Below are 11,011 nucleotides of genomic sequence, written 5' to 3'. Positions count from 1 at the left end.
TTAAAATTGCTCATGAATATTAATAATTGAGCTGAAAACAACTGCCACTAGATGGCAAACAATCTACACATAGACCTATATGAAAGATAACATGGTAAATACATTATGCACATATTAACCTATACAGTACAAATATCTGGTTAACCCTGGTTAGTTAATAGTGTTCAACCTATTATTAATAACATTGCCACATAAGTCTAGCAGTGTAAACAGTGACAAATAGACTCTAAGGAGTCAAGCTTTCTTTTGTCTTACGTAAATCTTTTTCTTTACAAAAATGAGGATAGCTGGTATGTGGCCTGACAGCCATTTATCAGAATGAATACTTGTGTTATGGAAACTTATCATTCAACTCATATGTGCTGTATGTACACTGATGATGAAACACTGGGCATGGACTGTGGAGGCCCAAAAATGTGAGCTGGAGCTTACCTCTAGTCCTTCAAGGTTATTGTGTTTCTGCCGCAAACAAAGGTCCCACCTAGGTGTACGTCAGAGAGTTCTGCTCTCTCAAGGTTATTGTCAACAATTGAGGCTAATAGTCAAACCATGCATTTCAGGAAAAAGTACCTCAAACAAAAGTCTATTGAACCAACTAAGTTCCAGTTCCCTTTATGGAGATAACTTGGGATTCCACCAAGGGAGTGATTGGCCTATGGAATGTTTTGGTCTAGGATGTGACTTGTTTTGTTCTAGAAATAGGACCTTTAACTAAGGTGTAGCCTGTGACCTTTAACTGGTCTGTTTATTTCCTTGCATCATGTTAATGCAGTTTTTGTCTAACTCCTACCTTTTGGGGTCAGGATCTTTTAAGCAATTGGAAATTAAATGCAGGTGAATTTCAGTACTCAATGGAACTCCCTCCCAATACTATTCTGCTTCTCCATTTTATTATTTTCATTTGTGTCTTCATAGTCTTTACTATATTTCTAAATCCCCACGCCTCTACCCTGGCAAGAGGCATTTTTGTTGAGGCTGGTCCCCGACAATGGATGAATCTGAACTTTAAGCTCTGGGACTGCAAGACTGGTTCCACACAGTCTATATGGTTATAGATGTTAGACCATATTGGAGGAAGGAGATGGAAATCCTGCTGGGACTTTCCCCCACTCTGTTTGATTCAACACTCTAGGGAGTGGAGAATGCAATGTCCCTGTTAGTAGAATCTAGTACTAGACGTTCAGGCTTGGATAGGAGCACAATCTTTTTTCTGTGCAAATGTGGTCTGTTGCATTACTGTGCCCAAATAGCAATTTTATCGTCTTGAAAGAAGGTCTTCATCCTCATCTTTTTTTTTTTTAATCTTGGTGTTGGTCACTTGTGTGCCTGCCAAGTGGCACATGAGTGTATATGATATACAGAATGTTATTCTGTATATCATATTCTGTATTGCTAGGAGTGTTTATAGCCTCCCATGTCCTTCCCCTCCTTGAGCAGTAAGGGCTCACTCATCCTTCAGCCTGGGGTCTGAAATAAGACGAGATGTGAACAGTGACGCACAGTCAACAAAATAGAATGCAAAGAAGAAAGATTTGGTGGTATAAGTTACGGAATGCCCAAGGGCCCTTGTTGTTTGCTGACACTGCATCATCGAGTAAGATCTGACTTCTCAAATAAGACTGTTTCTCGACCTGTTAATAGAAAGATGTACTGAATTTTCTCTTTTACAGTGTCTTTTGCCATTTCTTCATCATCTAATGAAGCTAAAAATATATCCATTTTATAGGAATTGAAGGTTGAAAGAGTTACTAAGAAAGAATATGGAATAAAATACAGTCTCATAAAAATTAGATCCATTTATTAAAATAATCTAAATGTAACTAGGTACAATATCAAGCATCTGGAAGGTCCAGGTATTTGAGAGATGGAGGGAGGCAGGTCCCTTGAGACTGAGGCTTCAGTGCCAGTCTGAGACAGCACTCTACAGCATCGTCACTGTAATAAGTTAAAAGTCTAACTGAGACTGCAGTAAAGGAATGGATTTATTGAATGTCTGCTGGACATTTATTCATATTTTCATTTAATTATAGGATATCTTTAAAAATAGACATTCCTGTCTTGTAGAACCAGCTAGAAAGTATCCTAACACAGTGTTTCTTAAATGGGGTGGTCAAGAACTGCTTCCTAGATGTCCGCTCCTTAGTCTCTCATGAATTAATACTTTCCAAAAGACAGAAGTAAAACTTAGTGAACAAGTTTTTTTTTTTTCATAGCTATTTTTTGTTTTGTTTTGTTTTGGTATTTTTAGAGGCGTGGTTTCTCTGTGTAGCTCTGGTTGTCCTGACCTCTGTAGACCAGGCTAACTTTGAACTCAGAAATCTGTTTGCCTCTGCCTTCCTAGTGCAGGGATTAAAGGCGTGTGCCACCGCCACCAGGCTCAGTGAATAAGTTTGTTTGTTTGTTTTCAAGATGGTGTTTCTCTGTGTATCTCTGGGTGTTCTGAAACTCCCTCTGTAGACCAGGAAGTACTGGAACTCAGAGAGATCTGTCTGCCTCTGAGTCCCTGAGCGCTAGAATAAAAGGCTACCACCACCTGGCATGAATAAGTTTTAAAAGACAAATAGAACTCTGAGCCATTTGTGGTGGCGCACACCTTTAACTCAATTGGGCAGAAGGGAGAGGCAGAAGGACCTCTATGAGTTCAAGGCTAGGCTGGTTTCCTTAGTGAGTTCCAGAACAACAAAAGCTACGTAGAGAACCCTGCCCTTCAGCGCCCTCCCCCCTGCTTCAAAAAAATGAATTACAACTTATTGGATCAGTAAGCAAAAGGTCGACTTAATTCATATCATTGAAATAAATAAAACACTCAATGTATCAAAGCTGTAGACATTACTCCATGAAAACATACACATAAAACAAGGACAATAAGGATAGAATAGAACTATTTTGCTTTAACTTTTCATCATTTCATAATTACAAACTAATCAAAGTAATGAGTGCAAAGCATTTTCCCGACATAAACACCACGTTCCTACTTTAAACCACATATAGTTCATAAGGAGACAAACAAGCTTCCTTCTTCTTGGTTAATCTTCCTAATATCCTAGGCTGACAACAACCCATAAGTGAGGAACAAATGTGGGCTATGCAGATGAAATGGCAGAAAAGGTCTTAAAGCAGCAATCGTAGTATATCCAATTTTGACTTTTATCCAAAAGGAAACAAATGATGCTATATGTTTAGAATTTAATTTTTAATCAAAGACCAAATTTAATAATTTATTCTTGAAGGGCTTTAGTTAAATTTAAATGGTGTTTTAAATTAATTTTTAGATTAGCATGCTAAGTAATGTGTTTCATTATGGTACTTTCGTATATATGTATTATTATACTTTGCTCTCACTCGTTTCTCTGCCTTGCTTTTTAAAGTCATAAATTCTAGGTTTAACACTTTTGCATCTCAGTTATCAGGTTAGGATACAGTGCTGAAACAGGGTCTACTGTGTACAGTTAGTAAGCATCTTCAATTCCAAGTCGTCTGAGCTGGTGAAGGGCTCATCACACAGCTTTAAGAACACCTAAACTGTTCTATGCTCTGCTAAGACCATTCAACTGGTTGTACAGCAGTATCTAAATACTGTGGCATTTCTAATTTTGTTTTAGTTAGGGTTGAAAAGTTAAGGTTGAAAAAGGTTGTACAGGCACATGTGTTTAAATATTTGATCTCCAGCTAGTGTGTGTGTGTACATATATATATACATATATATGTATATATATATGTATATATATATGTGTGTGTGTGTGTGTGTGTGTATAACTGACCCTACTTCCAGTCCAAGCTCTTTGCTTGCTGATCCACAAAGATGTGACTGACTCATGATGCAGATGCCTGCCGCTATGGACTGAATTACCCAGCAGTTGTCTTCCTCATCACGGTGGACAGTATCATCTATTCTATGAGCTGCAGTAAACTGATTTTCCTTCATATTGCTAATACAGTCTTTATAGGCCAACCACAAGCAAAGTACAGATGACATCATAGTGAAAACAGGTCTTGACAAGTAAGATAGTAAGTGGCAGGGACACAAGTCAATGCCAAGTCAGACTGACTGGTCTCCTTCGCTGTGTAAAGTCACTCTTCTATTAAAGGTTGCCATTGGATAAGCAGGTCATCTGAGTTACAGATTGGATTTGTTCTGCTGCCTGTGCTGTGCAGCAGCAGCTGGCTAATGGAAGCCTGGAAGCAAATACAAAGATGGTAATTCATTATATATATTTTCTAGTATTGCTATAGGGTAACATGTTATTACATTAAATAAATATTGCGGTTTGCTCTTCAAACCTTGTGGCTTTTAGATTCCCCCAACTCTGAACTCTATAAGTACAATTGCTCTATTTTATTACATGTTTTTGATGATAGAAACACAATCTTAAGTGGTTCTGGAAGCATGCATGTATCCATAGTAGATTTATTGGCACCACCTCCAACCAGGAATTGGGTTATAGGTGTGTGTGTGCGCGCGCGCGCACGCGTGCAGGCATTAGAGAGAGAGAGAGAGAGAGAGAGAGAGAGAGAGAGAGAGAGAAACAGACAGACAGACAGACAGAGAGAGACAGAGAGAGAGAGGGCGTATCTGCCATTTTACTGCAGTGCTGGGGATTTGAACTCAGGTCTTTATGCTTGCATTGAAATCACTTTACCTGCTACTGAGCCCTCTCCCTAGCCACCAATTTGTTTTGTTTTTTAATATCTGCTTATATAAGATCACATATGCTTTACCAAAATATTTGTACTCGTAAACGTTTTAAGCCTAGAATAGATGGAATAGATTTAAAGAACACATTACCTTTCTCCATTTTCTCAAACATAGGTACTTGAAGCAAATATTAGCTCCACAATTTCTGAAACTTTGCTTCTTAGGGAGCTGATATACAGGATGAAAATGAATGTGATATATATATATGAGACATAATAGTCATTTAGATTTGGTACCTACAAGGCTCAGCTTTCTCCAGGTTAGGATAAATCCTCCCCCCACAATATACCTCAAGGATTTTGCTCATTTTGTTTGTTTTCCTATTATTGGTTGTAAGGTGTTTTTTTTTTTTTTTTTTTAAAGCACACTGAGGGCTGGAAAGATGGCTCAGTGGTTAAGAACCCTGTTGTTTCTGTCGATGTCCTAGCTTTAGTTACCAACCATCTGGAACTTTTTCTGGAACTCTTCTGACCTCTACACATAGTACACATGCATACACGGTCTCCATAGGCACTGTGTATACATGGTTCATATACATACATGACCTCCATAGGCACTGTATGTACATAGTACACATGCATACATGGTCTCCATAGGCACTGTATATACATGGTTCATATACATACATGACCTCCATATGTACTATGTAGACATGGTACCTATACATACAGGACCTCCACATGCACTTTGTACACATGATAAACATACATACATGCAAGAAAACCCTCATATACATAAAATTCAGTAAATAAATCACCAAAAAAGTAGACTCTACAATGTAGGTACACTGAGAACATTGACATTTTAACTAAAACTTTACCAAATGTGTCTATTAATACAAATATAATATGTGTGTTTATACATATATGCAAGTGTTTATACATATATGCAAGTATAAATTCATATAAAAGAGTTTATTTAGCTGTGAGAGATTCCAAACCTTTTGTTTTTCTCCAATAGATATTTCTAATCTACTTCATGGTAACATGTATTTATGTTCCATTTTACACTCGTCTTTTATTAGCTGATAATACTTTTTCCATATGACTTGAAATTACCGAATTTTGTGAACATAAACTTCTAAATGTTTAAAACCCTCCATTTTAATCTTATTAAAATGAGTACTAGTATATAACTGATCCTATCCACATTTACAAAAGCTTTGGTAACTATCAAAACATAAGATATTAAATATAAAGCTTTTCTTGGAAATGTATCTTTTAAGGAAAAAAATGGGTTTGCATCTATGTATGAGTAGTATTTATTGCTGGAATTCAAATGCTATGTAAGTGCTAAGAAGCAAAGCTCAGAAGGATAGAAATACTGGGGGCCTCTTATTTAAGTCTTCAAACTCCCAAATTTTATAATAAATAATACAATGATCTACCATCCAAACTAGTTTTAAATATTCTACCGGTTAAGAAATCTTTCAGATAATAAGGGAAAAGGGCAAAAAGGACATGAAATGTATGTGGAAGGGGGACCTAAGAAGAACTGAAGCAGAGAGTAGAGAGGTGAACATGATCAAATTACATCAAAATAAATAAACTACATCTTTTAATAATAATAACTCTTAGGCTTTTTGTTGACTAGAGAGAAATACTGTATAGGTCAGGCTGGCCTCAGACCCATACCCCAGCATCCTGAGTACCAAGATTACAGGTATGTGCCGCTACTCGTAGTTAGATCCTTATTTGTTTGTTTGTTTTAAATTAGTTTACAAAGTAAAATTTCTTTATGTCATTTTCATAGCACTTCATTCTAGTTGTCCCCTCCCAGGCTCCTTCCCACATGTCCTTGTCCATCCCCCATATCCTGTTTCCCTGATGTATCCTTTCATTCCATGGTTCTCCCTTCCTCTTTAATATTCCATGTTTTCTAATGTCTTCCTGCTCTCTTTCCTTAAAAGCCTCCGTTTTTCTCCGTAGACCCCCCCTTTTTCTAGTTTCCTGCCCTTTACCTACCTGTCTGCTTTCTTGTCATTTGCTGCCACCTAACCTGACGTATTTGACTAGGATTAGCATACGAGAGAGAATGTGCTTGATATGTCTTCCAGTTTCATTTACTCTCACGCGATTTCTTTATGGATGAATGAAATTCCACTGCGTAAATAGGTGAATCACAGTTTTACTATCCATTCATCTGTTAATGAACATCTAGGCTGATTACACTTCTTTTCTACTGGGAAAAGGGCCGTGAGCATGGGTGTGCAAATCTCTTGTAATAGAACATGGACTCCTTTTGGTGTGTACCAAGGAGCGATCCAGCTGGGTCATATGGCAGTTCTATTGTTTAGATTTTTATACTCCACCCGCAGTGGAGAAGTGTTTTTCATTCCTTACAGCCTCACCATCATTTGCTGTTATTTGCTTTATTGTTAACCGTTTTGACTGGGGTGAGAGGAAAATTCATAATATTTTTATGTTTTGTTGTTGTTGTTTTTCACAAGTTCTCAGCTGTGTAGAAATCACGTATAGATCAGGTTGACAGAGAGATCTCTCTGCCTCTGCCTCCTAAGTACTGGGATTAAAGGTGTCTCTCTCCATCATGTCTGGCTTTACAGTAGTTTGAATTTACATTTCTCTGACAGTTAGGGGTGTCGAACATGCTTTTAAATCCAGTCAATTTTATTGAAAATGAAAAACTTGAGACGAGGAAGGATTTGTCAGCTGACCTCTTGAGCTAGCCTCTTCCTTGATGATGTCACAGATACTGTATTTGCCCGTGTACCCCCCCACCCCAGTGTTTTGGTGGCTGAGAAAATTTGTCTATTTTTATAAAGAGGAGAACATAGTGCAGTGAATCTGACTGGAGAAAAGTCCATCTCCTTTTCTAAAGCATGAGAGAGATGCTGCAGAAAGAGGAGTGGAAATGGAAAAAAACAGAAGACGGCGGTTTTCAGTGTGGACACATGTGGAAGTGAAAACTCAAAACTGGTATTGTTTTCCTTTCCCAAGGAACACAGCTGTTTACTTTTTTCTTTTATTAAAAACAGATTTATTTCTCATATAATATATTCTGATTATGCTACCCCCCACCTCTAGGTTAATCTCCACCTCCCCTCCCATCCAGACACACCCCCTTTCTGACTCTCATTAGAAATCAAACAGGCTTCTAAGGGATAATAATATGATAAATATAGTATTATAGAAGAAAAACTAACACAGGAGAATAAGACAAAACAAGAAAACTGAAGGAAAAGAGACCAAGAAAAGACAACAAGAAACAGATATAGATACAGAGACTCACATATTCACACACTCAGGAATCCCACAAAAATACTGAACTGGAGTGGGGGGTTGAGGGTGATGGTGCAGACCTTTAATCCCAGCACTTGGGAGGCAAAGGAAGGCTGATCTCTGTGAGTTCAAGGCCTGTCTGGTCTATAAGAGCTAGTTCTGTAACAGCTAGGGCTGTTACACAGAGAAACCCTGTTGAAAAAAAAAAAAAACAAAAAACACTGAACTGGAAGCCATAATAGATATGCAAAGAAACTGTAGGGGAAATAGAGGGGGGGGGAATAAAATATATATACATATGTACATGCATACATACATACATACACACATATATATGACAGAATTCGAACAAACAAAAAAGTACTGACGACGTTATGAGGCAAGGAGCCTCTGGAGATACAGTTGAGTTCATTTTCTGTTGGACATCTACTTCCTCTACTGGGCGTGCAGCCTCTCCTTCATGTGGTTTGTTTCCCCAGTGAGACTTCCTTGGAAAAAACTGAATTTTAATTTACAAGTGGTTATCAACTGGAGATGATAGTTGTGGGTTAGAGGTGAGGGTGCGTGTCCACCTCTCCTTTCAGCTCTAGGACCTGATCTGGTTCACATCCCTGCCAGCCCTGTGCATGATGCCTCAGTCTCTGTGAATTCATATGTGCATTGATCCTGTTGATTTATGGGAACTGTTTCCTTGATGGCCTCCATTCCCTCTGCCTCTTGGATCTTCCTCTTTCTCTTCTGCAGCGTTCCCCTAACTCTGACCTGAAGGGTTTGATGGAAACATCCCATATAGGGATGAGTGTTCTAAGGTCTCTCACTTTCTGCATGTTATCTAACTGTGGATATCTGCACTTGTTCCACCCAGGAGGGAACTTCTCTGATGATGGCTGAGTAAGGCACTGATCTATGAGTGTAGAGGCATTTTGATTGTATTTTAATAAATAAAACTTGCCTGAGGACCAGGAAAGTAAAACAGCCACACTGGCTAGCCTTACAGATCAGGCAGCTTTAATCCCAGTAGCCACATTAGTTTGCCATAAAAAGCAGGTGGTGCATATCTTTAATCCCAGCCCTAGAAAGGATTATAAAATGGGAGGAGACTCCTCTCAGACCCAATCTCTTTCTGAGATTCCTGGAAGCAGGATCACCATTTTCGGACTGAGGTAGAGGAAAGGGCCAGTGACTGGCTGTTTTGTTTTCCCAATCCCTAGGCAAGTTTTATTTATTAAAATACAACGGAAATGCCACTACATATGAGTATAGCAGGATGTCATTAGGAGTCATTTTATTGCTATTTTTTTTAGTAAAACAGTAATGAAATGATATGGGAAGTTTTTCTGCATATGTGTTGCTTTTATTGGTTAATGAATAAAGAAGCTTCTTTGGCCTGTGATAGGGCAGACTAGAGGTAGGCAAAAAAACTAAACTGGGAAAAAGAAGGCAAAGTGAGAAGCCATGAAGCCACCAGAGGAGACAGATGCACAAGAACCTTGCCGGTAAGCCACAACCACATGGCAATGCACAGATTAATAGAAATGGGTTAATTTAAGATGTAAGAGCTAGCCAATAAGAAACTAGAGCTAATAAGCCAAGCAGTGATTTAATTCATACAGTTTCTGTGTGTTATTTCAAACCTGGACAGCCAGGAATGAATAAACAGCCTTCCGACAACACAGTAGTATTTGGTTTTACCCTAGGTATCTGGGCTATCTAGTCTCGGGATCTTGGTCACCCAAGCACTGTTAGACATGGGTTCCATCTCATGAAGTGTGCCGTTAAGTCAAACCAGTTATTGGTTGGTTACTCCTACAAGTTTTGTGCCACCATTGCCCTAGCATATCTTGCAAGCAGGACCCCACGTAGATCAAAGGGTTTGTAGTTGGATTGGTGTTTATATTTCTCTTTAGTAGTGTGCAGAGTGCCTTCCTATACCACAGATGATAGCGCATAGGGATGAAGGCTCTAGGTAGGCAGCAGCTCGACATCTCCATATTCAGTTAGTTGTATAGGTGTTGTCATGTAAAGCAATGAGGCCTTACTGCCAGTTTGTGGTATATATCGAGAAAATTATCCATCTCCTTTAGGTTTTCCAATTTGGTGGAGTATGGGTTTTTAAAGTCTTTATGATTCTCTGGGTTTTCTCTGCATCTATTATTATGTCCCCTTTTCATTTCTAATTTTATTAATTTGGATTGTATCTCTCTGTGTTTTAGTTAATTTAGATAACAGTTTGTCAAAGTTTTTATATTTTCACAAAGAATCAACTCTTGGTTTCATTGATTTTAATTGGTTTTGTTTTGTTTGTTTATTTGTTTTGCTTTGTTTCCATTTTATTGGCTTCATTCAGCCTTGAGTAATTATTTCTTGTTGTCTATTCGTTTTGGCTTGTGATTTCTTCTTTTGGCTCAGAGCTGTGGGTCGCAACCTCTTTGACAACCTGCTATTTCCAAAAATACTTACATCACAATTCATAACAGTAGTAAAATTACAGTTATGAAGTAGCAGTGAAAATAATTTTATGGTTGGTGGTCACTACAAGATGAGGAACAGTATTAAAGGGTTGCAGCAGTAAGAAGGTTGAGAATCACTGTTCTAGAACTTTCAGACATGCTGTTAAGTTAGTAATATGAGATTTCTCCATTTTTTATGTAGGCACTTAGTACTATGAACTTGTTCTGTAAATATCTGATGGTTTTCTTAAATACGGTCTTGTGTTGGCCTTAGAAACCTCACAGCTGCTCCCGAGGAAGGGAAAACTGCCCCCTCTGTTGTCGGCAGCACCGTTCTCTTTCAGGACAAGCAGAGGGGTTTTGCTTTATAAGTTTATCACAGTTCCCTTCCTAGTCAAAACACTGTCATTTATTTTACAAGCTGTGCTTTTGAGACATGTGGACAAGTGTTCGTTAGCTATCACGAGTACAAAGAAAGCTCTTGGCTAAATTAATAGAAACGCTTATGCTCTTGCCAAAGGACAAAAAACATCTTTGTTGCTAACATTACCTTCCCAGCTGCCCAGTTTAAACAAAGCAAACTCTGCTCCATATGCTAGGGCTATTGGACTGCAATGCACCTGGCA

The sequence above is a fragment of the Chionomys nivalis genome, chromosome 2 (assembly GCF_950005125.1).
Source record: "Chionomys nivalis chromosome 2, mChiNiv1.1, whole genome shotgun sequence".
Lineage (NCBI taxonomy): Eukaryota > Metazoa > Chordata > Mammalia > Rodentia > Cricetidae > Chionomys > Chionomys nivalis.
This window is presented reverse-complemented; position numbering follows the sequence as displayed.